The sequence below is a fragment of the Phallusia mammillata genome, chromosome 4 (assembly GCF_965637545.1).
Source record: "Phallusia mammillata chromosome 4, kaPhaMamm4.hap1.1, whole genome shotgun sequence".
NCBI lineage: Eukaryota > Metazoa > Chordata > Ascidiacea > Phlebobranchia > Ascidiidae > Phallusia > Phallusia mammillata.
The window spans coordinates 7,420,260-7,443,659 of NC_137255.1; the positions used below are offsets into that span (position 1 = coordinate 7,420,260).

The 23,400-nt window shown below is 41.6% G+C and overlaps 59 non-coding genes across 59 annotated transcripts; 40 read left to right on the top strand and 19 right to left on the bottom strand.

Moving 5' to 3' along the window:
- The first annotated feature begins 187 nt into the window (after positions 1 to 187).
- On the top strand, positions 188 to 269 carry Trnal-uag (transfer RNA leucine (anticodon UAG)). Its single transcript has one exon. It is a non-coding gene; the product is annotated as a tRNA-Leu (tRNA).
- An 82-nt stretch (positions 270 to 351) lies between these two features.
- Trnam-cau (transfer RNA methionine (anticodon CAU)) lies at positions 352 to 424 on the bottom strand. The gene has a single exon. It is a non-coding gene; the product is annotated as a tRNA-Met (tRNA).
- A 249-nt stretch (positions 425 to 673) lies between these two features.
- Positions 674 to 755, top strand: Trnal-uag (transfer RNA leucine (anticodon UAG)). Its single transcript has one exon. It is a non-coding gene; the product is annotated as a tRNA-Leu (tRNA).
- Positions 756 to 1,159: 404 nt separating this feature from the next.
- On the top strand, positions 1,160 to 1,241 carry Trnal-uag (transfer RNA leucine (anticodon UAG)). Its single transcript has one exon. It is a non-coding gene; the product is annotated as a tRNA-Leu (tRNA).
- An 83-nt stretch (positions 1,242 to 1,324) lies between these two features.
- Positions 1,325 to 1,397, bottom strand: Trnam-cau (transfer RNA methionine (anticodon CAU)). The gene has a single exon. It is a non-coding gene; the product is annotated as a tRNA-Met (tRNA).
- Positions 1,398 to 2,134: 737 nt separating this feature from the next.
- Positions 2,135 to 2,216, top strand: Trnal-uag (transfer RNA leucine (anticodon UAG)). The gene has a single exon. It is a non-coding gene; the product is annotated as a tRNA-Leu (tRNA).
- Positions 2,217 to 2,298: 82 nt separating this feature from the next.
- On the bottom strand, positions 2,299 to 2,371 carry Trnam-cau (transfer RNA methionine (anticodon CAU)). Its single transcript has one exon. It is a non-coding gene; the product is annotated as a tRNA-Met (tRNA).
- A 249-nt stretch (positions 2,372 to 2,620) lies between these two features.
- On the top strand, positions 2,621 to 2,702 carry Trnal-aag (transfer RNA leucine (anticodon AAG)). Its single transcript has one exon. It is a non-coding gene; the product is annotated as a tRNA-Leu (tRNA).
- Positions 2,703 to 2,851: 149 nt separating this feature from the next.
- On the top strand, positions 2,852 to 2,933 carry Trnal-uag (transfer RNA leucine (anticodon UAG)). Its single transcript has one exon. It is a non-coding gene; the product is annotated as a tRNA-Leu (tRNA).
- Positions 2,934 to 3,015: 82 nt separating this feature from the next.
- Trnam-cau (transfer RNA methionine (anticodon CAU)) lies at positions 3,016 to 3,088 on the bottom strand. Its single transcript has one exon. It is a non-coding gene; the product is annotated as a tRNA-Met (tRNA).
- A 250-nt stretch (positions 3,089 to 3,338) lies between these two features.
- Positions 3,339 to 3,420, top strand: Trnal-uag (transfer RNA leucine (anticodon UAG)). The gene has a single exon. It is a non-coding gene; the product is annotated as a tRNA-Leu (tRNA).
- Positions 3,421 to 3,503: 83 nt separating this feature from the next.
- Positions 3,504 to 3,576, bottom strand: Trnam-cau (transfer RNA methionine (anticodon CAU)). The gene has a single exon. It is a non-coding gene; the product is annotated as a tRNA-Met (tRNA).
- Positions 3,577 to 3,825: 249 nt separating this feature from the next.
- Positions 3,826 to 3,907, top strand: Trnal-uag (transfer RNA leucine (anticodon UAG)). Its single transcript has one exon. It is a non-coding gene; the product is annotated as a tRNA-Leu (tRNA).
- Positions 3,908 to 3,990: 83 nt separating this feature from the next.
- Positions 3,991 to 4,063, bottom strand: Trnam-cau (transfer RNA methionine (anticodon CAU)). The gene has a single exon. It is a non-coding gene; the product is annotated as a tRNA-Met (tRNA).
- Positions 4,064 to 4,800: 737 nt separating this feature from the next.
- On the top strand, positions 4,801 to 4,882 carry Trnal-uag (transfer RNA leucine (anticodon UAG)). Its single transcript has one exon. It is a non-coding gene; the product is annotated as a tRNA-Leu (tRNA).
- An 82-nt stretch (positions 4,883 to 4,964) lies between these two features.
- Trnam-cau (transfer RNA methionine (anticodon CAU)) lies at positions 4,965 to 5,037 on the bottom strand. Its single transcript has one exon. It is a non-coding gene; the product is annotated as a tRNA-Met (tRNA).
- Positions 5,038 to 5,286: 249 nt separating this feature from the next.
- On the top strand, positions 5,287 to 5,368 carry Trnal-aag (transfer RNA leucine (anticodon AAG)). Its single transcript has one exon. It is a non-coding gene; the product is annotated as a tRNA-Leu (tRNA).
- Positions 5,369 to 5,517: 149 nt separating this feature from the next.
- Positions 5,518 to 5,599, top strand: Trnal-uag (transfer RNA leucine (anticodon UAG)). Its single transcript has one exon. It is a non-coding gene; the product is annotated as a tRNA-Leu (tRNA).
- Positions 5,600 to 5,681: 82 nt separating this feature from the next.
- Trnam-cau (transfer RNA methionine (anticodon CAU)) lies at positions 5,682 to 5,754 on the bottom strand. The gene has a single exon. It is a non-coding gene; the product is annotated as a tRNA-Met (tRNA).
- Positions 5,755 to 6,004: 250 nt separating this feature from the next.
- Trnal-uag (transfer RNA leucine (anticodon UAG)) lies at positions 6,005 to 6,086 on the top strand. The gene has a single exon. It is a non-coding gene; the product is annotated as a tRNA-Leu (tRNA).
- An 83-nt stretch (positions 6,087 to 6,169) lies between these two features.
- Positions 6,170 to 6,242, bottom strand: Trnam-cau (transfer RNA methionine (anticodon CAU)). Its single transcript has one exon. It is a non-coding gene; the product is annotated as a tRNA-Met (tRNA).
- Positions 6,243 to 6,493: 251 nt separating this feature from the next.
- Trnal-aag (transfer RNA leucine (anticodon AAG)) lies at positions 6,494 to 6,575 on the top strand. Its single transcript has one exon. It is a non-coding gene; the product is annotated as a tRNA-Leu (tRNA).
- A 404-nt stretch (positions 6,576 to 6,979) lies between these two features.
- Positions 6,980 to 7,061, top strand: Trnal-uag (transfer RNA leucine (anticodon UAG)). Its single transcript has one exon. It is a non-coding gene; the product is annotated as a tRNA-Leu (tRNA).
- Positions 7,062 to 7,465: 404 nt separating this feature from the next.
- On the top strand, positions 7,466 to 7,547 carry Trnal-uag (transfer RNA leucine (anticodon UAG)). Its single transcript has one exon. It is a non-coding gene; the product is annotated as a tRNA-Leu (tRNA).
- Positions 7,548 to 7,951: 404 nt separating this feature from the next.
- Trnal-uag (transfer RNA leucine (anticodon UAG)) lies at positions 7,952 to 8,033 on the top strand. Its single transcript has one exon. It is a non-coding gene; the product is annotated as a tRNA-Leu (tRNA).
- A 405-nt stretch (positions 8,034 to 8,438) lies between these two features.
- Positions 8,439 to 8,520, top strand: Trnal-uag (transfer RNA leucine (anticodon UAG)). The gene has a single exon. It is a non-coding gene; the product is annotated as a tRNA-Leu (tRNA).
- A 405-nt stretch (positions 8,521 to 8,925) lies between these two features.
- Positions 8,926 to 9,007, top strand: Trnal-uag (transfer RNA leucine (anticodon UAG)). The gene has a single exon. It is a non-coding gene; the product is annotated as a tRNA-Leu (tRNA).
- Positions 9,008 to 9,411: 404 nt separating this feature from the next.
- Positions 9,412 to 9,493, top strand: Trnal-uag (transfer RNA leucine (anticodon UAG)). Its single transcript has one exon. It is a non-coding gene; the product is annotated as a tRNA-Leu (tRNA).
- Positions 9,494 to 9,897: 404 nt separating this feature from the next.
- Positions 9,898 to 9,979, top strand: Trnal-uag (transfer RNA leucine (anticodon UAG)). The gene has a single exon. It is a non-coding gene; the product is annotated as a tRNA-Leu (tRNA).
- Positions 9,980 to 10,383: 404 nt separating this feature from the next.
- Trnaf-aaa (transfer RNA phenylalanine (anticodon AAA)) lies at positions 10,384 to 10,465 on the top strand. Its single transcript has one exon. It is a non-coding gene; the product is annotated as a tRNA-Phe (tRNA).
- A 404-nt stretch (positions 10,466 to 10,869) lies between these two features.
- Positions 10,870 to 10,951, top strand: Trnal-uag (transfer RNA leucine (anticodon UAG)). The gene has a single exon. It is a non-coding gene; the product is annotated as a tRNA-Leu (tRNA).
- Positions 10,952 to 11,355: 404 nt separating this feature from the next.
- On the top strand, positions 11,356 to 11,437 carry Trnaf-aaa (transfer RNA phenylalanine (anticodon AAA)). The gene has a single exon. It is a non-coding gene; the product is annotated as a tRNA-Phe (tRNA).
- A 404-nt stretch (positions 11,438 to 11,841) lies between these two features.
- Positions 11,842 to 11,923, top strand: Trnal-uag (transfer RNA leucine (anticodon UAG)). Its single transcript has one exon. It is a non-coding gene; the product is annotated as a tRNA-Leu (tRNA).
- A 404-nt stretch (positions 11,924 to 12,327) lies between these two features.
- On the top strand, positions 12,328 to 12,409 carry Trnaf-aaa (transfer RNA phenylalanine (anticodon AAA)). The gene has a single exon. It is a non-coding gene; the product is annotated as a tRNA-Phe (tRNA).
- Positions 12,410 to 12,813: 404 nt separating this feature from the next.
- Positions 12,814 to 12,895, top strand: Trnal-aag (transfer RNA leucine (anticodon AAG)). Its single transcript has one exon. It is a non-coding gene; the product is annotated as a tRNA-Leu (tRNA).
- A 404-nt stretch (positions 12,896 to 13,299) lies between these two features.
- Positions 13,300 to 13,381, top strand: Trnaf-aaa (transfer RNA phenylalanine (anticodon AAA)). Its single transcript has one exon. It is a non-coding gene; the product is annotated as a tRNA-Phe (tRNA).
- An 82-nt stretch (positions 13,382 to 13,463) lies between these two features.
- On the bottom strand, positions 13,464 to 13,536 carry Trnam-cau (transfer RNA methionine (anticodon CAU)). The gene has a single exon. It is a non-coding gene; the product is annotated as a tRNA-Met (tRNA).
- Positions 13,537 to 13,951: 415 nt separating this feature from the next.
- On the bottom strand, positions 13,952 to 14,024 carry Trnam-cau (transfer RNA methionine (anticodon CAU)). The gene has a single exon. It is a non-coding gene; the product is annotated as a tRNA-Met (tRNA).
- Positions 14,025 to 14,273: 249 nt separating this feature from the next.
- Trnal-uag (transfer RNA leucine (anticodon UAG)) lies at positions 14,274 to 14,355 on the top strand. The gene has a single exon. It is a non-coding gene; the product is annotated as a tRNA-Leu (tRNA).
- A 1,772-nt stretch (positions 14,356 to 16,127) lies between these two features.
- Trnam-cau (transfer RNA methionine (anticodon CAU)) lies at positions 16,128 to 16,200 on the bottom strand. The gene has a single exon. It is a non-coding gene; the product is annotated as a tRNA-Met (tRNA).
- Positions 16,201 to 16,449: 249 nt separating this feature from the next.
- On the top strand, positions 16,450 to 16,531 carry Trnal-uag (transfer RNA leucine (anticodon UAG)). The gene has a single exon. It is a non-coding gene; the product is annotated as a tRNA-Leu (tRNA).
- Positions 16,532 to 16,936: 405 nt separating this feature from the next.
- On the top strand, positions 16,937 to 17,018 carry Trnal-uag (transfer RNA leucine (anticodon UAG)). The gene has a single exon. It is a non-coding gene; the product is annotated as a tRNA-Leu (tRNA).
- An 83-nt stretch (positions 17,019 to 17,101) lies between these two features.
- Trnam-cau (transfer RNA methionine (anticodon CAU)) lies at positions 17,102 to 17,174 on the bottom strand. Its single transcript has one exon. It is a non-coding gene; the product is annotated as a tRNA-Met (tRNA).
- Positions 17,175 to 17,423: 249 nt separating this feature from the next.
- On the top strand, positions 17,424 to 17,505 carry Trnal-uag (transfer RNA leucine (anticodon UAG)). The gene has a single exon. It is a non-coding gene; the product is annotated as a tRNA-Leu (tRNA).
- A 568-nt stretch (positions 17,506 to 18,073) lies between these two features.
- Positions 18,074 to 18,146, bottom strand: Trnam-cau (transfer RNA methionine (anticodon CAU)). The gene has a single exon. It is a non-coding gene; the product is annotated as a tRNA-Met (tRNA).
- A 249-nt stretch (positions 18,147 to 18,395) lies between these two features.
- Trnal-uag (transfer RNA leucine (anticodon UAG)) lies at positions 18,396 to 18,477 on the top strand. Its single transcript has one exon. It is a non-coding gene; the product is annotated as a tRNA-Leu (tRNA).
- A 404-nt stretch (positions 18,478 to 18,881) lies between these two features.
- Trnaf-aaa (transfer RNA phenylalanine (anticodon AAA)) lies at positions 18,882 to 18,963 on the top strand. Its single transcript has one exon. It is a non-coding gene; the product is annotated as a tRNA-Phe (tRNA).
- Positions 18,964 to 19,045: 82 nt separating this feature from the next.
- Positions 19,046 to 19,118, bottom strand: Trnam-cau (transfer RNA methionine (anticodon CAU)). Its single transcript has one exon. It is a non-coding gene; the product is annotated as a tRNA-Met (tRNA).
- A 415-nt stretch (positions 19,119 to 19,533) lies between these two features.
- Positions 19,534 to 19,606, bottom strand: Trnam-cau (transfer RNA methionine (anticodon CAU)). The gene has a single exon. It is a non-coding gene; the product is annotated as a tRNA-Met (tRNA).
- Positions 19,607 to 19,855: 249 nt separating this feature from the next.
- On the top strand, positions 19,856 to 19,937 carry Trnal-uag (transfer RNA leucine (anticodon UAG)). The gene has a single exon. It is a non-coding gene; the product is annotated as a tRNA-Leu (tRNA).
- Positions 19,938 to 20,505: 568 nt separating this feature from the next.
- Positions 20,506 to 20,578, bottom strand: Trnam-cau (transfer RNA methionine (anticodon CAU)). Its single transcript has one exon. It is a non-coding gene; the product is annotated as a tRNA-Met (tRNA).
- A 249-nt stretch (positions 20,579 to 20,827) lies between these two features.
- Trnal-uag (transfer RNA leucine (anticodon UAG)) lies at positions 20,828 to 20,909 on the top strand. Its single transcript has one exon. It is a non-coding gene; the product is annotated as a tRNA-Leu (tRNA).
- Positions 20,910 to 21,547: 638 nt separating this feature from the next.
- On the top strand, positions 21,548 to 21,629 carry Trnal-uag (transfer RNA leucine (anticodon UAG)). The gene has a single exon. It is a non-coding gene; the product is annotated as a tRNA-Leu (tRNA).
- Positions 21,630 to 21,711: 82 nt separating this feature from the next.
- On the bottom strand, positions 21,712 to 21,784 carry Trnam-cau (transfer RNA methionine (anticodon CAU)). Its single transcript has one exon. It is a non-coding gene; the product is annotated as a tRNA-Met (tRNA).
- A 250-nt stretch (positions 21,785 to 22,034) lies between these two features.
- On the top strand, positions 22,035 to 22,116 carry Trnal-uag (transfer RNA leucine (anticodon UAG)). The gene has a single exon. It is a non-coding gene; the product is annotated as a tRNA-Leu (tRNA).
- Positions 22,117 to 22,521: 405 nt separating this feature from the next.
- Trnal-aag (transfer RNA leucine (anticodon AAG)) lies at positions 22,522 to 22,603 on the top strand. Its single transcript has one exon. It is a non-coding gene; the product is annotated as a tRNA-Leu (tRNA).
- A 149-nt stretch (positions 22,604 to 22,752) lies between these two features.
- Positions 22,753 to 22,834, top strand: Trnal-uag (transfer RNA leucine (anticodon UAG)). The gene has a single exon. It is a non-coding gene; the product is annotated as a tRNA-Leu (tRNA).
- An 82-nt stretch (positions 22,835 to 22,916) lies between these two features.
- Positions 22,917 to 22,989, bottom strand: Trnam-cau (transfer RNA methionine (anticodon CAU)). Its single transcript has one exon. It is a non-coding gene; the product is annotated as a tRNA-Met (tRNA).
- A 250-nt stretch (positions 22,990 to 23,239) lies between these two features.
- On the top strand, positions 23,240 to 23,321 carry Trnal-uag (transfer RNA leucine (anticodon UAG)). Its single transcript has one exon. It is a non-coding gene; the product is annotated as a tRNA-Leu (tRNA).
- The last annotated feature ends 79 nt before the right edge of the window (positions 23,322 to 23,400 follow it).

Consider the following 23,400-nt stretch of genomic DNA (forward strand, 5'->3'; position numbering starts at 1 on the left):
TGCGAATGCAGACAATGCCAATTTGTTTGTATACAAACTTGAGTTGATCAACAACATGTGGTATGTGTTTATTTCTTAATCGGGGTAAATTTTGTCTAAACTTTGGTTGCAAACCCTCTACCACATCGTTATTTGCCATCTCTGTTGCACCAGATCACATTAACTTAACAAACCATCATTCACATGTGGTAGCGTGGCCGAGTGGTCTAAGGCGCTGGTTTTAGGCACCAGTCATTTCGATGGCGTGGGTTCGAATCCCACCGCTGCCATTTCTTTGCACCTGTCAAAACTCCATGTGTAATTTTTTCTCTGTCTCATGCAGATGGAAAATAAAATATTGTACCAAAAGTTTGCCCCGAGTGAGGATCGAACTCACGACCTTGAGATTATGAGACTCACGCGCTGCCTACTGCGCCATCGAAGCTTGATGACCTCATGCAAATTTGCATCCTTGTTACTGAAATATATGTATTTCGACAAATAATGTGCGAATGCAGACAATGCCAATTTGTTTGGATACAAACTTGAGTTCATCAACAACATATGGTATGTGTTTATTTCTTAATCGGGGTCAATTTTGTCTAAACTTTGGTTGCAAACCCTCTACTACATCGTTATTTGCCATCTCTGTTGCACCAGATCACATTAACTTAACAAACCACCATTCATATGTGGTAGCGTGGCCGAGTGGTCTAAGGCGCTGGTTTTAGGCACCAGTCATTTCGATGGCGTGGGTTCGAATCCCACCGCTGCCATTTCTTTGCACCTGTCAAAACTCCATGTGTAATTTTTTCTCTGTCTTATGCAGATGGAAAATAAAATATTGTACCAAAAGTTTGCCCCGAGTGAGGATCGAACTCACTGCCTTGAGATTATGAGACTCACGCGCTGCCTACTGCGCCATCGAAGCTTGATGACCTCATGCAAATTTGCATCCTTGTAACTGAAATATATGTATTTCGACAAATAATGTGCGAATGCAGACAATGCCAATTTGTTTGGATACAAACTTGAGTTCATCAACAACATATGGTATGTGTTTATTTCTGAATCGGGGTCAATTTTGTCTAAACTTTGGTTGCAAACCCTCTACTACATCGTTATTTGCCATCTCTGTTGCACCGGATCACATTAACTTAACAAACCACCATTCATATGTGGTAGCGTGGCCGAGTGGTCTAAGGCGCTGGTTTTAGGCACCAGTCATTTCGATGGCGTGGGTTCGAATCCCACCGCTGCCATTTCTTTGCACCTGTCAAATACTCCATGTGTAATTTTTTCTCTGTGTCATGCACTTGGAAAATAAAATATTGTTCCAAAAGTTTGCCCCGAGTGAGGATCGAACTCACGACCTTGAGATTATGAGACTCACGCGCTGCCTACTGCGCCATCGAGGCTTGATTACCTCATGCAAATTTGCTTCCTTGTAACTAAAATATATGTATTTCGAAAAATAATGTGGGAATGCAGACAATGCCAATTTGTTTGGATATAAATTTGAGTTGATCAACAAACTATATGGTATGTGTTTATTTCTTAATCGGGGTCAAATTTGTCTAAACTTTGGTTGCAAACCCTCTACCACATCGTTATTTGCCATCTCTGTTGCATCAGATCACATTAACTTAACAAATCATCATTCACATGTGGTAGCGTGGCCGAGTGGTCTAAGTCGCTGGTTTAAGGCACCTTTCATTTCGATGGCGTGGGTTCGAATCCCACCGCTGCCATTTCTTTTCACCTGTCAAAACTACATGGATAATTTTTTCTCTGTCTCATGCAGACGGAAAATAAAATATTGTATCAAAAGTTTGCCCCGAGTGAGGATCGAATTCACGACCTTGAGATTATGAGACTCACGCGCTGCCTACTGCGCCATCGAGGCTTGATGACCTCATGTAAATTTGCATCCTTGTAACTAAAATATATGTATTTCGACCAATAATGTGCGAATGCAGACAATGCCAATTTGTTTGGATACAAACTTGAGTTGATCAACAACATGTGGTATGTGTTTATTTCTTAATCGGGGTAAATTTTGTCTAAACTTTGGTTGCAAACCCTCTACCACATCGTTATTTGCCATCTCTGTTGCACCAGATCACATTAACTTAACAAACCATCATTCACATGTGGTAGCGTGCCCGAGTGGTCTAAGGCGCTGGTTTTAGGCACCAGTCATTTGGATGGCGTGGGTTCGAATCCCACCGCTGCCATTTCTTTGCACCTGTCAAAACTCCATGTGTAATTTTTTCTCTGTCTCATGCAGATGGAAAATAAAATATTGTACCAAAAGTTTGCCCCGAGTGAGGATCGAACTCACGACCTTGAGATTATGAGACTCACGCGCTGCCTACTGCGCCATCGAAGCTTGATGACCTCATGCAAATTTGCATCCTTGTTACTGAAATATATGTATTTCGACAAATAATGTGCGAATGCAGACAATGCCAATTTGTTTGGATACAAACTTGAGTTCATCAACAACATATGGTATGTGTTTATTTCTTAATCGGGGTAAATTTTGTCTAAACTTTGGTTGCAAACCCTCTACTACATCGTTATTTGCCATCTCTGTTGCATCAGATCACATTAACTTAACAAACCATCATTCACATGTGGTAGCGTGGCCGAGTGGTCTAAGGCGCTGGTTTAAGGCACCAGTCATTTCGATGGCGTGGGTTCGAATCCCACCGCTGCCATTTCTTTGCACCTGTCAAAACTCCATGTATTTATTTCTTAATCGGGGTCAATTTTGTCTAAACTTTGGTTGCAAACCCTCTACCACATCGTTATTTGCCATCTCTGTTGCATCAGATCACATTAACTTAACAAACCATCATTCACATGTGGTAGCGTGGCCGAGTGGTCTAAGGCGCTGGTTTTAGGCACCAGTCATTTCGATGGCGTGGGTTCGAATCCCACCGCTGCCATTTCTTTGCACCTGTCAAAACTCCATGTAAAATTTTTTCTCTGTCTCATGCAGATGGAAAATAAAATATTGTACCAAAAGTTTGTCCCGAGTGAGGATCGAACTCACGACCTTGAGATTATGAGACTCACGCGCTGCCTACTGCGCCATCGAGGCTTGATGTACTCATGCAAATTTGCATCCTTGTAACTAAAATATATGTATTTCGACAAATAATGTGCGAATGCAGACAATGCCAATTTGTTTGGATACAAACTTGAGTTGATCAACAACATATGGTATGTGTTTATTTCTTAATCGGGGTCAAATTTGTTTAAACGTTGGTTGCAAACCCTCTACCACATCGTTATTTGCCATCTCTGTTTGCATCAGATCACACTAACATAGCAAAACACTCTTCTCATGTGGTAGCGTGGCCGAGTGGTCTAAGGCGCTGGTTTTAGGCACCAGTCATTTCGATGGCGTGGGTTGGAATCCCACCGCTGCCATTTCTTTGCACCTGTCAAATACTCCATGTGTAATTTTTTCTCTGTGTCATGCACTTGGAAAATAAAATATTGTTCCAAAAGTTTGCCCCGAGTGAGGATCGAACTCACGACCTTGAGATTATGAGACTCACGCGCTGCCTACTGCGCCATCGAAGCTTGATGACCTCATGCAAATTTGCATCCTTGTAACTGAAATATATGTATTTCGACAAATAATGTGCGAATGCAGACAATGCCAATTTGTTTGGATACAAACTTGAGTTCATCAACAACATATGGTATGTGTTTATTTCTGAATCGGGGTCAATTTTGTCTAAACTTTGGTTGCAAACCCTCTACTACATCGTTATTTGCCATCTCTGTTGCACCGGATCACATTAACTTAACAAACCACCATTCATATGTGGTAGCGTGGCCGAGTGGTCTAAGGCGCTGGTTTTAGGCACCAGTCATTTCGATGGCGTGGGTTCGAATCCCACCGCTGCCATTTCTTTGCACCTGTCAAATACTCCATGTGTAATTTTTTCTCTGTGTCATGCACTTGGAAAATAAAATATTGTTCCAAAAGTTTGCCCCGAGTGAGGATCGAACTCACGACCTTGAGATTATGAGACTCACGCGCTGCCTACTGCGCCATCGAGGCTTGATTACCTCATGCAAATTTGCATCCTTGTAACTAAAATATATGTATTTCGAAAAATAATGTGGGAATGCAGACAATGCCAATTTGTTTGGATATAAATTTGAGTTGATCAACAAACTATATGGTATGTGTTTATTTCTTAATCGGGGTCAAATTTGTCTAAACTTTGGTTGCAAACCCTCTACCACATCGTTATTTGCCATCTCTGTTGCATCAGATCACATTAACTTAACAAATCATCATTCACATGTGGTAGCGTGGCCGAGTGGTCTAAGTCGCTGGTTTAAGGCACCTTTCATTTCGATGGCGTGGGTTCGAATCCCACCGCTGCCATTTCTTTTCACCTGTCAAAACTACATGGATAATTTTTTCTCTGTCTCATGCAGACGGAAAATAAAATATTGTATCAAAAGTTTGCCCCGAGTGAGGATCGAATTCACGACCTTGAGATTATGAGACTCACGCGCTGCCTACTGCGCCATCGAGGCTTGATGACCTCATGTAAATTTGCATCCTTGTAACTAAAATATATGTATTTCGACCAATAATGTGCGAATGCAGACAATGCCAATTTGTTTGGATACAAACTTGAGTTGATCAACAACATGTGGTATGTGTTTATTTCTTAATCGGGGTAAATTTTGTCTAAACTTTGGTTGCAAACCCTCTACCACATCGTTATTTGCCATCTCTGTTGCACCAGATCACATTAACTTAACAAACCATCATTCACATGTGGTAGCGTGGCCGAGTGGTCTAAGGCGCTGGTTTTAGGCACCAGTCATTTGGATGGCGTGGGTTCGAATCCCACCGCTGCCATTTCTTTGCACCTGTCAAAACTCCATGTGTAATTTTTTCTCTGTCTCATGCAGATGGAAAATAAAATATTGTACCAAAAGTTTGCCCCGAGTGAGGATCGAACTCACGACCTTGAGATTATGAGACTCACGCGCTGCCTACTGCGCCATCGAAGCTTGATGACCTCATGCAAATTTGCATCCTTGTTACTGAAATATATGTATTTCGACAAATAATGTGCGAATGCAGACAATGCCAATTTGTTTGGATACAAACTTGAGTTCATCAACAACATATGGTATGTGTTTATTTCTTAATCGGGGTCAATTTTGTCTAAACTTTGGTTGCAAACCCTCTACTACATCGTTATTTGCCATCTCTGTTGCATCAGATCACATTAACTTAACAAACCATCATTCACATGTGGTAGCGTGGCCGAGTGGTCTAAGGCGCTGGTTTAAGGCACCAGTCATTTCGATGGCGTGGGTTCGAATCCCACCGCTGCCATTTCTTTGCACCTGTCAAAACTACATGTATTTATTTCTTAATCGGGGTCAATTTTGTCTAAACTTTGGTTGCAAACCCTCTACCACATCGTTATTTGCCATCTCTGTTGCATCAGATCACATTAACTTAACAAACCATCATTCACATGTGGTAGCGTGGCCGAGTGGTCTAAGGCGCTGGTTTTAGGCACCAGTCATTTCGATGGCGTGGGTTCGAATCCCACCGCTGCCATTTCTTTGCACCTGTCAAAACTCCATGTAAAATTTTTTCTCTGTCTCATGCAGATGGAAAATAAAATATTGTACCAAAAGTTTGTCCCGAGTGAGGATCGAACTCACGACCTTGAGATTATGAGACTCACGCGCTGCCTACTGCGCCATCGAGGCTTGATGTACTCATGCAAATTTGCATCCTTGTAACTAAAATATATGTATTTCGACAAATAATGTGCGAATGCAGACAATGCCAATTTGTTTGGATACAAACTTGAGTTGATCAACAACATATGGTATGTGTTTATTTCTTAATCGGGGTCAAATTTGTTTAAACGTTGGTTGCAAACCCTCTACCACATCGTTATTTGCCATCTCTGTTTGCATCAGATCACACTAACATAGCAAAACACTCTTCTCATGTGGTAGCGTGGCCGAGTGGTCTAAGGCGCTGGTTTTAGGCACCAGTCATTTCGATGGCGTGGGTTGGAATCCCACCGCTGCCATTTCTTTGCACCTGTCAAATACTCCATGTGTAATTTTTTCTCTGTGTCATGCACTTGGAAAATAAAATATTGTTCCAAAAGTTTGCCCCGAGTGAGGATCGAACTCACGACCTTGAGATTATGAGACTCACGCGCTGCCTACTGCGCCATCGAGGCTTGATTACCTCATGCAAATTTGCATCCTTGTAACTAAAATATATGTATTTCGAAAAATAATGTGGGAATGCAGACAATGCCAATTTGTTTGGATACAAACTTGAGTTCATCAACAAACTATATGGTATGTGTTTATTTCTTAATCGGGGTCAAATTTGTCTAAACTTTGGTTGCAAACCCTCTACCACATCGTTATTTGCCATCTCTGTTGCATCAGATCACATTAACTTAACAAATCATCATTCACATGTGGTAGCGTGGCCGAGTGGTCTAAGTCGCTGGTTTAAGGCACCAGTCATTTCGATGGCGTGGGTTCGAATCCCGCCGCTGCCATTTCTTTTCACCTGTCAAAACTACATGGATAATTTTTTCTCTGTCTCATGCAGACGGAAAATAAAATATTGTATCAAAAGTTTGCCCCGAGTGAGGATCGAATTCACGACCTTGAGATTATGAGACTCACGCGCTGCCTACTGCGCCATCGAGGCTTGATGACCTCATGTAAATTTGCATCCTTGTAACTAAAATATATGTATTTCGACCAATAATGTGCGAATGCAGACAATGCCAATTTGTTTGGATACAAACTTGAGTTGATCAACAACATGTGGTATGTGTTTATTTCTTAATCGGGGTAAATTTTGTCTAAACTTTGGTTGCAAACCCTCTACCACATCGTTATTTGCCATCTCTGTTGCACCAGATCACATTAACTTAACAAACCACCATTCATATGTGGTAGCGTGGCCGAGTGGTCTAAGGCGCTGGTTTTAGGCACCAGTCATTTCGATGGCGTGGGTTCGAATCCCACCGCTGCCATTTCTTTGCACCTGTCAAAACTCCATGTGTAATTTTTTCTCTGTCTCATGCAGATGGAAAATAAAATATTGTACCAAAAGTTTGCCCCGAGTGAGGATCGAACTCACTGCCTTGAGATTATGAGACTCACGCGCTGCCTACTGCGCCATCGAAGCTTGATGACCTCATGCAAATTTGCATCCTTGTAACTGAAATATATGTATTTCGACAAATAATGTGCGAATGCAGACAATGCCAATTTGTTTGGATACAAACTTGAGTTCATCAACAACATATGGTATGTGTTTATTTCTTAATCGGGGTCAATTTTGTCTAAACTTTGGTTGCAAACCCTCTACTACATCGTTATTTGCCATCTCTGTTGCACCAGATCACATTAACTTAACAAACCACCATTCATATGTGGTAGCGTGGCCGAGTGGTCTAAGGCGCTGGTTTTAGGCACCAGTCATTTCGATGGCGTGGGTTCGAATCCCACCGCTGCCATTTCTTTGCACCTGTCAAAACTCCATGTGTAATTTTTTCTCTGTCTCATGCAGATGGAAAATAAAATATTGTACCAAAAGTTTGCCCCGAGTGAGGATCGAACTCACTGCCTTGAGATTATGAGACTCACGCGCTGCCTACTGCGCCATCGAAGCTTGATGACCTCATGCAAATTTGCATCCTTGTAACTGAAATATATGTATTTCGACAAATAATGTGCGAATGCAGACAATGCCAATTTGTTTGGATACAAACTTGAGTTCACCAACAACATATGGTATGTGTTTATTTCTGAATCGGGGTCAATTTTGTCTAAACTTTGGTTGCAAACCCTCTACTACATCGTTATTTGCCATCTCTGTTGCACCGGATCACATTAACTTAACAAACCACCATTCATATGTGGTAGCGTGGCCGAGTGGTCTAAGCCGCTGGTTTTAGGCACCAGTCATTTCGATGGCGTGGGTTCGAATCCCACCGCTGCCATTTCTTTGCACCTGTCAAATACTCCATGTGTAATTTTTTCTCTGTGTCATGCACTTGGAAAATAAAATATTGTTCCAAAAGTTTGCCCCGAGTGAGGATCGAACTCACGACCTTGAGATTATGAGACTCACTCGCTGCCTACTGCGCCATCGAAGCTTGATGACCTCATGCAAATTTGCATCCTTGTTACTGAAATATATGTATTTCGACAAATAATGTGCGAATGCAGACAATGCCAATTTGTTTGGATACAAACTTGAGTTCATCAACAACATATGATATGTGTTTATTTCTTAATCGGGGTCAATTTTGTCTAAACTTTGGTTGCAAACCCTCTACTACATCGTTATTTGCCATCTCTGTTGCACCGGATCACATTAACTTAACAAACCACCATTCAAATGTGGTAGCGTGGCCGAGTGGTCTAAGGCGCTGGTTTTAGGCACCAGTCATTTCGATGGCGTGGGTTCGAATCCCACCGCTGCCATTTCTTTGCACCTGTCAAATACTCCATGTGTAATTTTTTCTCTGTGTCATGCACTTGGAAAATAAAATATTGTTCCAAAAGTTTGCCCCGAGTGAGGATCGAACTCACGACCTTGAGATTATGAGACTCACGCGCTGCCTACTGCGCCATCGAAGCTTGATGACCTGATGCAAATTTGCATCCTTGTTACTGAAATATATGTATTTCGACAAATAATGTGCGAATGCAGACAATGCCAATTTGTTTGGATACAAACTTGAGTTCATCAACAACATATGATATTTGTTTATTTCTTAATCGGGGTCAATTTTGTCTAAACTTTGGTTGCAAACCCTCTACTACATCGTTATTTGCCATCTCTGTTGCACCAGATCACATTAACTTAACAAACCACCATTCATATGTGGTAGCGTGGCCGAGTGGTCTAAGGCGCTGGTTTTAGGCACCAGTCATTTCGATGGCGTGGGTTCGAATCCCACCGCTGCCATTTCTTTGCACCTGTCAAAACTCCATGTGTAATTTTTTCTCTGTCTCATGCAGATGGAAAATAATATATTGTACCAAAAGTTTGCCCCGAGTGAGGATCGAACTCACGACCTTGAGATTATGAGACTCACGCGCTGCCTACTGCGCCATCGAAGCTTGATGACCTCAAGCAAATTTGCACCCTTGTTACTGAAATATATGTATTTCGACAAATAATGTGCGAATGCAGACAATGCCAATTTGTTTGGATACAAACTTGAGTTCATCAACAACATATGGTATGTGTTTATTTCTTAATCGGGGTCAATTTTGTCTAAACTTTGGTTGCAAACCCTCTACTACATCGTTATTTGCCATCTCTGTTGCACCAGATCACATTAACTTAACAAACCATCATTCACATGTGGTAGCGTGGCCGAGTGGTCTAAGGCGCTGGTTTTAGGCACCAGTCATTTCGATGGCGTGGGTTCGAATCCCACCGCTGCCATTTCTTTGCACCTGTCAAAACTCCATGTGTAATTTTTTCTCTGTCTCATGCAGATGGAAAATAAAATATTGTACCAAAAGTTTGCCCCGAGTGAGGATCGAACTCACGACCTTGAGATTATGAGACTCACGCGCTGCCTACTGCGCCATCGAAGCTTGATGACCTCAAGCAAATTTGCACCCTTGTTACTGAAATATATGTATTTCGACAAATAATGTGCGAATGCAGACAATGCCAATTTGTTTGGATACAAACTTGAGTTCATCAACAACATATGGTATGTGTTTATTTCTTAATCGGGGTCAATTTTGTCTAAACTTTGGTTGCAAACCCTCTACTACATCGTTATTTGCCATCTCTGTTGCACCAGATCACATTAACTTAACAAACCATCATTCACATGTGGTAGCGTGGCCGAGTGGTCTAAGGCGCTGGTTTTAGGCACCAGTCATTTCGATGGCGTGGGTTCGAATCCCACCGCTGCCATTTCTTTGCACCTGTCAAAACTCCATGTGTAATTTTTTCTCTGTCTCATGCAGATGGAAAATAAAATATTGTACCAAAAGTTTGCCCCGAGTGAGGATCGAACTCACGACCTTGAGATTATGAGACTCACGCGCTGCCTACTGCGCCATCGAAGCTTGATGACCTCATGCAAATTTGCATCCTTGTAACTAAAATATATGTATTTCGACAAATAATGTGCGAATGCAGACAATGCCAATTTGTTTGGATACAAACTTGAGTTGATCAACAACATATGGTATGTGTTTATTTCTTAATCGGGGTCAATTTTGTCTAAACTTTGGTTGCAAACCCTCTACTACATCGTTATTTGCCATCTCTGTTGCATCAGATCACATTAACTTAACAAACCATCATTCACATGTGGTAGCGTGGCCGAGTGGTCTAAGTCGCTGGTTTAAAGCACCAGTCATTTCGATGGCGTGGGTTCGAATCCCACCGCTGCCATTTCTTTGCACCTGTCAAAACTCCATGTATAATTTTTTCTCTGTCCCATGCACTTGAAAAATAAAATATTGTTCCAAAAGTTTTCCCCGAGTGAGGATCGAACTCACGACCTTGAGATTATGAGACTCACGCGCTGCCTACTGCGCCATCGAGGCTTGATGACCTCATGTAAATTTGCATCCTTGTAACTAAAATATATGTATTTCGACCAATAATGTGCGAATGCAGACAATGCCAATTTGTTTGGATACAAACTTGAGTTGATCAACAACATATGGTATGTGTTTATTTCTTAATCGGGGTAAATTTTGTCTAAACTTTGGTTGCAAACCCTCTACTACATCGTTATTTGCCATCTCTGTTGCATCAGATCACATTAACTTAACAAACCATCATTCACATGTGGTAGCGTGGCCGAGTGGTCTAAGGCGCTGGTTTTAGGCACCAGTCATTTCGATGGCGTGGGTTCGAATCCCACCGCTGCCATTTCTTTGCACCTGTCAAAACTCCATGTGTAATTTTTTCTCTGTCTCATGCAGATGGAAAATAAAATATTGTACCAAAAGTTTGCCCCGAGTGAGGATCGAACTCACGACCTTGAGATTATGAGACTCACGCGCTGCCTACTGCGCCATCGAAGCTTGATGACCTCATGCAAATTTGCATCCTTGTAACTAAAATATATGTATTTCGACAAATAATGTGCGAATGCAGACAATGCCAATTTGTTTGGATACAAACTTGAGTTGATCAACAACATATGGTATGTGTTTATTTCTTAATCGGGGTCAATTTTGTCTAAACTTTGGTTGCAAACCCTCTACTACATCGTTATTTGCCATCTCTGTTGCATCAGATCACATTAACTTAACAAACCATCATTCACATGTGGTAGCGTGGCCGAGTGGTCTAAGTCGCTGGTTTAAAGCACCAGTCATTTCGATGGCGTGGGTTCGAATCCCACCGCTGCCATTTCTTTGCACCTGTCAAAACTCCATGGATAATTTTTTATCTGTCCCATGCACTTGGAAAATAAAATATTGTTCCAAAAGTTTTCCCCGAGTGAGGATCGAACTCACGACCTTGAGATTATGAGACTCACGCGCTGCCTACTGCGCCATCGAGGCTTGATGACCTCATGTAAATTTGCATCCTTGTAACTAAAATATATGTATTTCGACCAATAATGTGCGAATGCAGACAATGCCAATTTGTTTGGATACAAACTTGAGTTGATCAACAACATATGGTATGTGTTTATTTCTTAATCGGGGTAAATTTTGTCTAAACTTTGGTTGCAAACCCTCTACTACATCGTTATTTGCCATCTCTGTTGCATCAGATCACATTAACTTAACAAACCATCATTCACATGTGGTAGCGTGGCCGAGTGGTCTAAGGCGCTGGTTTTAGGCACCAGTCATTTCGATGGCGTGGGTTCGAATCCCACCGCTGCCATTTCTTTGCACCTGTCAAAACTCCATGTGTAATTTTTTCTCTGTCTCATGCAGATGGAAAATAAAATATTGTACCAAAAGTTTGCCCCGAGTGAGGATCGAACTCACGACCTTGAGATTATGAGACTCACGCGCTGCCTACTGCGCCATCGAAGCTTGATGACCTCATGCAAATTTGCATCCTTGTAACTAAAATATATGTATTTCGAAAAATAATGTGCGAATGCAGACAATGCCAATTTGTTTGGATACAAACTTGAGTTCATCAACAACATATGGTATGTGTTTATTTCTTAATCGGGGTCAATTTTGTCTAAACTTTGGTTGCAAACCCTCTACTACATCGTTATTTGCCATCTCTGTTGCATCAGATCACATTAACTTAACAAACCATCATTCACATGTGGTAGCGTGGCCGAGTGGTCTAAGTCGCTGGTTTAAAGCACCAGTCATTTCGATGGCGTGGGTTCGAATCCCACCGCTGCCATTTCTTTGCACCTGTCAAAACTACATGGATAATTTTTTCTCTGTCCCATGCACTTGGAAAATAAAATATTGTTCCAAAAGTTTGGCCCGAGTGAGGATCGAACTCACGACCTTGAGATTATGAGACTCACGCGCTGCCTACTGCGCCATCGAGGCTTGATTACCTCATGCAAATTTGCATCCTTGTAACTAAAATATATGTATTTCGACCAATAATGTGCGAATGCAGACAATGCCAATTTGTTTGGATACAAACTTGAGTTGATCAACAACATGTGGTATGTGTTTATTTCTTAATCGGGGTAAATTTTGTCTAAACTTTGGTTGCAAACCCTCTACTACATCGTTATTTGCCATCTCTGTTGCATCAGATCACATTAACTTAACAAACCATCATTCACATGTGGTAGCGTGGCCGAGTGGTCTAAGGCGCTGGTTTAAGGCACCAGTCATTTCGATGGCGTGGGTTCGAATCCCACCGCCGCCATTTCTTTGCACCTGTCAAAACTCCATGTGTAATTTTTTCTCTGTCTCATGCAGATGGAAAATAAAATATTGTACCAAAAGTTTGCCCCGAGTGAGGATCGAACTCACGACCTTGAGATTATGAGACTCACGCCCTGCCTACTGCGCCATCGAAGCTTGATGACCTCATGCAAATTTGCATCCTTGTAACTGAAATATATGTATTTCGACAAATAATGTGGGAATGCAGACAATGCCAATTTGTTTGGATACAAACTTGAGTTCATCAACAACATATGGTATGTGTTTATTTCTTAATCGGGGTCAATTTTGTCTAAACTTTGGTTGCAAACCCTCTACTACATCGTTATTTGCCATCTCTGTTGCATCAGATCACATTAACTTAACAAACCATCATTCACATGTGGTAGCGTGGCCGAGTGGTCTAAGTCGCTGGTTTAAAGCACCAGTCATTTCGATGGCGTGGGTTCGAATCCCACCGCTGCCATTTCTTTGCACCTGTCAAAACTCCATGTATAATTTTTTCTCTGTCCCATGCACTTGGAAAATAAAATATTGTTCCAAAAGTTTGCCCCGAGTGAGGATCGAACTCACGACCTTGAGATTATGAGACTCACGCGCTGCCTACTGCGCCATCGAGGCTTGATTACCTCATGCAAATTTGCATCCTTGTAACTAAAATATATGTATTTCGAAAAATAATGTGGGAATGCAGACAATGCCAATTTGTTTGGATATAAATTTGAGTTGATCAACAAACTATATGGTATGTGTTTATTTCTTAATCGGGGTCAAATTTGTCTAAACTTTGGTTGCAAACCCTCTACCACATCGTTATTTGCCATCTCTGTTGCATCAGATCACATTAACTTAACAAACCATCATTCGCATGTGGTAGCGTGGCCGAGTGGTCTAAGTCGCTGGTTTAAGGCACCATTCATTTCGATGGCGTGGGTTCGAATCCCACCGCTGCCATTTCTTTGCACCTGTCAAAACTACATGGATAATTTTTTCTCTGTCTCATGCAGACGGAAAATAATATATTGTATCAAAAGTTTGCCCCGAGTGAGGATCGAACTCACGACCTTGAGATTATGAGACTCACGCGCTGCCTACTGCGCCATCGAGGCTTGATGACCTCATGTAAATTTGCATCCTTGTAACTAAAATATATGTATTTCGACAAATAATGTGCGAATGCAGACAATGCCAATTTGTTTGGATACAAACTTGAGTTGATCAACAACATGTGGTATGTGTTTATTTCTTAATCGGGGTAAATTTTGTCTAAACTTTGGTTGCAAACCCTCTACCACATCGTTATTTGACATCTCTGTTGCACCAGATCACATTAACTTAACAAACCATCATTCATATGTGGTAGCGTGGCCGAGTGGTCTAAGGCGCTGGTTTTAGGCACCAGTCATTTCGATGGCGTGGGTTCGAATCCCACCGCTGCCATTTCTTTGCACCTGTCAAAACTCCATGTGTAATTTTTTCTCTGTCTCATGCAGATGGAAAATAAAATATTGTACCAAAATTTGGCCTGAGTAAGGAACGAACTCATGACTTTGAGATTATGAGACTCACGCGCTGCCTACTGCGCCATCGACGCTTGATGTACTCATTCAAATTTGCATCATTGTGACTAAAATATATGTATTTCGAAAAATAATGTGGGAATCCAGACAATGCCAATTTGTTTGGATACAAACTTGAGTTGATCAACAACATATGGTATGTGTTTATTTCTTCTTCGGGGTCAATTTTGTCTAAACTTTGGTTGCAAACACTCTACCACATCGTTATTTGCCATCTCTGTTGCATCAGATCACATTAACTTAGCAAAACACTGTTCTCGTGTGGTAGCGTGTCCGAGTGGTCAAAGTCGCTGGTTTTAGGCACCAGGCATTTCCATGGCGTGGGTTCGAATCCCACCGCTGCCATTTCTTTGTACCTGTCATCAACTCCATGTATATTTGTGTCTCTGTCTCGTGCAGATGGAAAATAAAATATTGTACCAAATGTTTGCCCAGAGTAAGGAACGAACTCACGACCTTCAGATTATGAGATTCACGCGCTGCCTACTGCGCCATCGAGGCTTGATGTGCTCATGCAAATTTTCATCCTTGTAACTAAAATATATGTATTTCGAAAAATAATGTGGGAATGCAGACAATGCCAATTTGTTTGGATACAAACTTGAGTTGATCAACAACATATGGTATGTGTTTATTTCTTCTTCGGGGTCAATTTTGTCTAAACTTTGGTTGAAAACCCTCTACCACATCGTTATTTGCCATCTCTGTTGCATCAGATCACATTAACTTAGCAAAACACTGTTCTCATGTGGTAGCCTGGCCGAGTGGTCAAAGTCGCTGGTTTTAGGCACCAGGCATTTCGATGGCGCGGGTTCGAATCTCACCGCTGCCATTTCTTTGCACCTGTCAAAAAATCCATGTATAAATATTTTTCTGTGTCATGGAGTTGGAAAATAAAATATTGTACCAAAATTTGGCCTGAGTAAGGAACGAACTCATGACTTTGAGATGATGAGACTCACGCGCTGCCTACTGCGCCATCGACTCTTGATGTACTCATTCAAATTTGCATCATTGTGACTAAAATATATGTATTTCGAAAAATAATGTGGGAATGCAGACAATGCCAATTTGTTTGGATACAAACTTGAGTTGATCAACAACATATGGTATGTGTTTATTTCTTCTTCGGGATCAATTTTGTCTAAACTTTGGTTGCAAACCCTCTACCACATCGTTATTTGCCATCTCTGTTGCATCAGATCACATTAACTTAGCAAAACACTGTTCTCATTTGGTAGCGTGGCCGGGTGGTCTTAGGCGCAGGTTTTAGGCACCAGTCATTTCGATGGCGTGGGTTGGAATCCCACCGCTGCCATTTCTTTGCACCTGTCAAAACTCCATGTGTTTATTTCTTCTTCGGCGTCAATTTTGTCTAAACTTTGGTTGCCACCCCTCTACCACATCGTTATTTGCCATCTCTGTTGCATCAGATCACATTAACTTAGCAAAACACTGTTCTCATTTGGTAGCGTGGCCGGGTGGTCTTAGGCGCAGGTTTTAGGCACCAGTCATTTCGATGGCGTGGGTTGGAATCCCACCGCTGCCATTTCTTTGCACCTGTCAAAAACTCCATGTATAATTTTTTCTCTGTCTCATGCAGATGGAAAATAAAATATTGTACCAAAAGTTTGCCCCGAGTGAGGATCGAACTCACGACCTTGAGATTATGAGACTCACGCGCTGCCTACTGCGCCATCGAGGCTTGATGACCTCATGCAAATTTGCTTCCTTGTAACTGAAATATATGTATTTCGACAAATAATGTGCGAATGCAGACAATGCCAATTTGTTTGGATACAAACTTGAGTTGATCAACAACATATGGTATGTGTTTATTTCTTAATCGGGGTCAATTTTGTCTAAACTTTGGTTGCAAACCCTCTACTACATCGTTATTTGCCATCTCTGTTGCATCAGATCACATTAACTTAACAAACCATCATTCACATGTGGAAGCGTGGCCGAGTGGTCTAAGGCGCTGGTTTTAGGCACCAGTCATTTCGATGGCGTGGGTTCGAATCCCACCGCTGCCATTTCTTTGCACCTGTCAAAACTCCATGTAAAATTTTTTCTCTGTCTCATGCAGATGGAAAATAAAATATTGTACCAAAAGTTTGTCCCGAGTGAGGATCGAACTCCCGACCTTGAGATTATGAGACTCACGCGCTGCCTACTGCGCCATCGAGGCTTGATGTACTCATGCAAATTTGCATCCTTGTAACTAAAATATATGTATTTCGACAAATAATGTGCGAATGCAGACAATGCCAATTTGTTTGGATACAAACTTGAGTTGATCAACAACATATGGTATGTGTTTATTTCTTAATCGGGGTCAAATTTGTTTAAACGTTGGTTGCAAACCCTCTACCACATCGTTATTTGCCATCTATGTTTGCATCAGATCACATTAACATAGCAAAACACTCTTCTCATGTGGTAGCGTGGCCGAGTGGTCTAAGGCGCTGGTTTTAGGCACCAGTCATTTCGATGGCGTGGGTTGGAATCCCACCGCTGCCATTTCTTTGCACCTGTCAAATACTCCATGTGTAATTTTTTCTCTGTCTCATGCACTTGGAAAATAAAATATTGTTCCAAAAGTTTGCCCCGAGTGAGGATCGAACTCACGACCTTGAGATTATGAGACTCACGCGCTGCCTACTGCGCCATCGAGGCTTGATGACCTCATGCAAATTTGCATCCTTGTAACTAAAATATATGTATTTCGACAAATAATGTGCGAATGCAGACAATGCCAATTTGTTTGGATACAAACTTGAGTTCATCAACAACATATGGTATGTGTTTATTTCTTAATCGGGGTAAATTTTGTCTAAACTTTGGTTGCAAACCCTCTACTACATCGTTATTTGCCATCTCTGTTGCATCAGATCACATTAACTTAACAAACCATCATTCACATGTGGTAGCGTGGCCGAGTGGTCTAAGGCGCTGGTTTTAGGCACCAGTCATTTCGATGGCGTGGGTTCGAATCCCACCGCTGCCATTTCTTTGCACCTGTCAAAACTCCATGTGTAATTTTTTCTCTGTCTCATGCAGATGGAAAATAAAATATTGTACCAAAAGTTTGCCCCGAGTGAGGATCGAACTCACGACCTTGAGATTATGAGACTCACGCGCTGCCTACTGCGCCATCGAAGCTTGATGACCTCATGCAAATTTGCATCCTTGTAACTAAAATATATGTATTTCGACAAATAATGTGCGAATGCAGACAATGCCAATTTGTTTGGATACAAACTTGAGTTCATCAACAACATATGGTATGTGTTTATTTCTTAATCGGGGTCAATTTTGTCTAAACTTTGGTTGCAAACCCTCTACTACATCGTTATTTGCCATCTCTGTTGCATCAGATCACATTAACTTAACAAACCATCATTCACATGTGGTAGCGTGGCCGAGTGGTCTAAGTCGCTGGTTTAAGGCACCATTCATTTCGATGGCGTGGGTTCGAATCCCACCGCTGCCATTTCTTTGCACCTGTCAAAACTACATGGATAATTTTTTCTCTGTCTCATGCAGACGGAAAATAATATATTGTATCAAAAGTTTGCCCCGAGTGAGGATCGAACTCACGACCTTGAGATTATGAGACTCACGCGCTGCCTACTGCGCCATCGAGGCTTGATGACCTCATGTAAATTTGCATCCTTGTAACTAAAATATATGTATTTCGACCAATAATGTGCGAATGCAGACAATGCCAATTTGTTTGGATACAAACTTGAGTTGATCAACATCATGTGGTATGTGTTTATTTCTTAATCGGGGTAAATTTTGTCTAAACTTTGGTTGCAAACCCTCTACTACATCGTTATTTGCCATCTCTGTTGCATCAGATCACATTAACTTAACAAACCATCATTCACATGTGGTAGCGTGGCCGAGTGGTCTAAGGCGCTGGTTTTAGGCACCAGTCATTTCGATGGCGTGGGTTCGAATCCCACCGCTGCCATTTCTTTGCACCTGTCAAAACTCCATGTGTAATTTTTTCTCTGTCTCATGCAGATGGAAAATAAAATATTGTACCAAAAGTTTGCCCCGAGTGAGGATCGAACTCACGACCTTGAGATTATGAGACTCACGCGCTGCCTACTGCGCCATCGAAGCTTGATGACCTCATGCAAATTTGCATCCTTGTAACTGAAATATATGTATTTCGACAAATAATGTGCGAATGCAGACAATGCCAATTTGTTTGGATACAAACTTGAGTTCATCAACAACATATGGTATGTGTTTATTTCTTAATCGGGGTCAATTTTGTCTAAACTTTGGTTGCAAACCCTCTACTACATCGTTATTTGCCATCTCTGTTGCATCAGATCACATTAACTTAACAAACCATCATTCACATGTGGTAGCGTGGCCGAGTGGTCTAAGTCGTTGGTTTAAAGCACCAGTCATTTCGATGGCGTGGGTTCGAATCCCACCGCTGCCATTTCTTTGCACCTGTCAAAACTCCATGTATAATTTTTTCTCTGTCCCATGCACTTGGAAAATAAAATATTGTTCCAAAAGTTTGCCCCGAGTGAGGATCGAACTCACGACCTTGAGATTATGAGACTCACGCGCTGCCTACTGCGCCATCGAGGCTTGATTACCTCATGCAAATTTGCATCCTTGTAACTAAAATATATGTATTTCGAAAAATAATGTGGGAATGCAGACAATGCCAATTTGTTTGGATATAAATTTGAGTTGATCAACAAACTATATGGTATGTGTTTATTTCTTAATCGGGGTCAAATTTGTCTAAACTTTGGTTGCAAACCCTCTACCACATCGTTATTTGCCATCTCTGTTGCATCAGATCACATTAACTTAACAAACCATCATTCGCATGTGGTAGCGTGGCCGAGTGGTCTAAGTCGCTGGTTTAAGGCACAATTCATTTCGATGGCGTGGGTTCGAATCCCACCGCTGCCATTTCTTTGCACCTGTCAAAACTACATGGATAATTTTTTCTCTGTCTCATGCAGACGGAAAATAATATATTGTATCAAAAGTTTGCCCCGAGTGAGGATCGAACTCACGACCTTGAGATTATGAGACTCACGCGCTGCCTACTGCGCCATCGAGGCTTGATGACCTCATGTAAATTTGCATCCTTGTAACTAAAATATATGTATTTCGACAAATAATGTGCGAATGCAGACAATGCCAATTTGTTTGGATACAAACTTGAGTTGATCAACAACATGTGGTATGTGTTTATTTCTTAATCGGGGTCAATTTTGTCTAAACTTTGGTTGCAAACCCTCTACCACATCGTTATTTGACATCTCTGTTGCACCAGATCACATTAACTTAACAAACCATCATTCATATGTGGTAGCGTGGCCGAGTGGTCTAAGGCGCTGGTTTTAGGCACCAGTCATTTCGATGGCGTGGGTTCGAATCCCACCGCTGCCATTTCTTTGCACCTGTCAAAACTCCATGTGTAATTTTTTCTCTGTCTCATGCAGATGGAAAATAAAATATTGTACCAAAATTTGGCCTGAGTAAGGAACGAACTCATGACTTTGAGATTATGAGACTCACGCGCTGCCTACTGCGCCATCGACGCTTGATGTACTCATTCAAATTTGCATCATTGTGACTAAAATATATGTATTTCGAAAAATAATGTGGGAATGCAGACAATGCCAATTTGTTTGGATACAAACTTGAGTTGATCAACAACATATGGTATGTGTTTATTTCTTCTTCTGGGTCAATTTTGTCTAAACTTTGGTTGCAAACCCTCTACCACATCGTTATTTGCCATCTCTGTTGCATCAGATCACATTAACTTAGCAAAACACTGTTCTCATTTGGTAGCGTGGCCGGGTGGTCTTAGGCGCTGGTTTTAGGCACCAGTCATTTCGATGGCGTGGGTTCGAATCCCACCGCTGCCATTTCTTTGCACCTGTCAAAAACTCCATGTATAATTTTTTCTCTGTCTCATGCAGACGGAAAATAAAATATTGTACCAAAAGTTTGCCCCGAGTGAGGATCGAACTCACGACCTTGAGATTATGAGACTCACGCGCTGCCTACTGCGCCATCGAGGCTTGATGACCTCATGCAAATTTGCATCCTTGTAACTAAAATATATGTATTTCGACAAATAATGTGCGAATGCAGACAATGCCTATTTGTTTGGATACAAACTTGAGTTGATCAACAACATATGGTATGTGTTTATTTCTTAATCGGGGTCAATTTTGTCTAAACTTTGGTTGCAAACCCTCTACTACATCGTAATTTGCCATCTCTGTTGCATCAGATCACATTAACTTAACAAACCATCATTCACATGTGGTAGCGTGGCCGAGTGGTCTAAGGCGCTGGTTTTAGGCACCAGTCATTTCGATGGCGTGGGTTCGAATCCCACCGCTGCCATTTCTTTGCACCTGTCAAAACTCCATGTGTTCATTTCTTCTTCGGTGTCAATTTTGTCTAAACTTTGGTTGCAAACCCTCTACCACATCGTTATTTGCCATCTCTGTTGCATCAGATCACATTAACTTAGCAAAACACTGTTCTCATTTGGTAGCGTGGCCGGGTGGTCTAAGGCGCTGGTTTTAGGCATCAGTCATTTCGATGGCGTGGGTTCGAATCCCACCGCTGCCATTTCTTTGCACCTGTCAAAAACTCCATGTATAATTTTTTCTCTGTCTCATGCAGACGGAAAATAAAATATTGTACCAAAAGTTTGCCCCGAGTGAGGATCGAATTCACGACCTTGAGATTATGGGACTCACGCGCTGCCTACTGCGCCATCGAGGCTTGATGACCTCATGCAAATTTGCATCCTTGTAACTGAAATATATGTATTTCGACAAATAATGTGCGAATGCAGACAATGCCAATTTGTTTGGATACAAACTTGAGTTGATCAACAAACTATATGGTATGTGTTTATTTCTAAATCGGGGTAAATTTTGTCTAAACTTTGGTTGCAAACCCTCTACTACGTCGTTATTTGCCATCTCTGTTGCATCAGATCACATTAACATAACAAACCATCATTCACATGTGGTAGCGTGGCCGAGTGGTCTAAGGCGCTGGTTTTAGGCACCAGTCATTTCGATGGCGTGGGTTCGAATCCCACCGCTGCCATTTCTTTGCACCTGTCAAAACTCCATGTAAAATTTTTTCTCTGTCTCATGCAGATGGAAAATAAAATATTGTACCAAAAGTTTGTCCCGAGTGAGGATCGAACTCACGACCTTGAGATTATGAGACTCACGCGCTGCCTACTGCGCCATCGAGGCTTGATGTACTCATGCAAATTTGCATCCTTGTAACTAAAATATATGTATTTCGACAAATAATGTGCGAATGCAGACAATGCCAATTTGTTTGGATACAAACTTGAGTTGATCAACAACATATGGTATGTGTTTATTTCTTAATCGGGGTCAAATTTGTTTAAACTTTGGTTGCAAACCCTCTACCACATCGTTATTTGCCATCTATGTTTGCATCAGATCACATTAACATAGCAAAACACTCTTCTCATGTGGTAGCGTGGCCGAGTGGTCTTAGGCGCTGGTTTTAGGCACCAGTCATTTCGATGGCGTGGGTTCGAATCCCACCGCTGCCATTTCTTTGCACCTGTCAAAAACTCCATGTATAATTTTTTCTCTGTCTCATGCAGACGGAAAATAAAATATTGTACCAAAAGTTTGCCCCGAGTGAGGATCGAACTCACGACCTTGAGATTATGAGACTCACGCGCTGCCTACTGCGCCATCGAAGCTTGATGACCTCATGCAAATTTGCATCCTTGTAACTGAAATATATGTATTTCGACAAATAATGTGCGAATGCAGACAATGCCAATTTGTTTGGATACAAACTTGAGTTCATCAAAAACATATGGTATGTGTTTATTTCTTAATCGGGGTCAATTTTGTCTAAACTTTGGTTGCAAACCCTCTACTACATCGTTATTTGCCATCTCTGTTGCATCAGATCACATTAACTTAACAAACCATCATTCACATGTGGTAGCGTGGCCGAGTGGTCTAAGGCGCTGGTTTAAGGCACCAGTCATTTCGATGGCGTGGGTTCGAATCCCACCGCTGCCATTTCTTTGCACCTGTCAAAACTCCATGTATTTATTTCTTCTTCGGGGTCAATTTTGTCTAAACTTTGGTTGCAAACCCTCTACCACATCGTTATTTGCCATCTCTGTTGCATCAGATCACATTAACTTAACAAACCATCATTCACATGTGGTAGCGTGGCCGAGTGGTCTAAGGCGCTGGTTTTAGGCACCAGTCATTTCGATGGCGTGGGTTCGAATCCCACCGCTGCCATTTCTTTGCACCTGTCAAAACTCCATGTAAAATTTTTTCTCTGTCTCATGCAGATGGAAAATAAAATATTGTACCAAAAGTTTGTCCCGAGTGAGGATCGAACTCACGACCTTGAGATTATGAGACTCACGCGCTGCCTACTGCGCCATCGAGGCTTGATGTACTCATGCAAATTTGCATCCTTGTAACTAAAATATATGTATTTCGACAAATAATGTGCGAATGCAGACAATGCCAATTTGTTTGGATACAAACTTGAGTTGATCAACAACATATGGTATGTGTTTATTTCTTAATCGGGGTCAAATTTGTTTAAACGTTGGTTGCAAACCCTCTACCACATCGTTATTTGCCATCTATGTTTGCATCAGATCACACTAACATAGCAAAACACTCTTCTCATGTGGTAGCGTGGCCGAGTGGTCTAAGGCGCTGGTTTTAGGCACCAGTCATTTCGATGGCGTGGGTTGGAATCCCACCGCTGCCATTTCTTTGCACCTGTCAAATACTCCATGTGTAATTTTTTCTCTGTGTCATGCACTTGGAAAATAAAATATTGTTCCAAA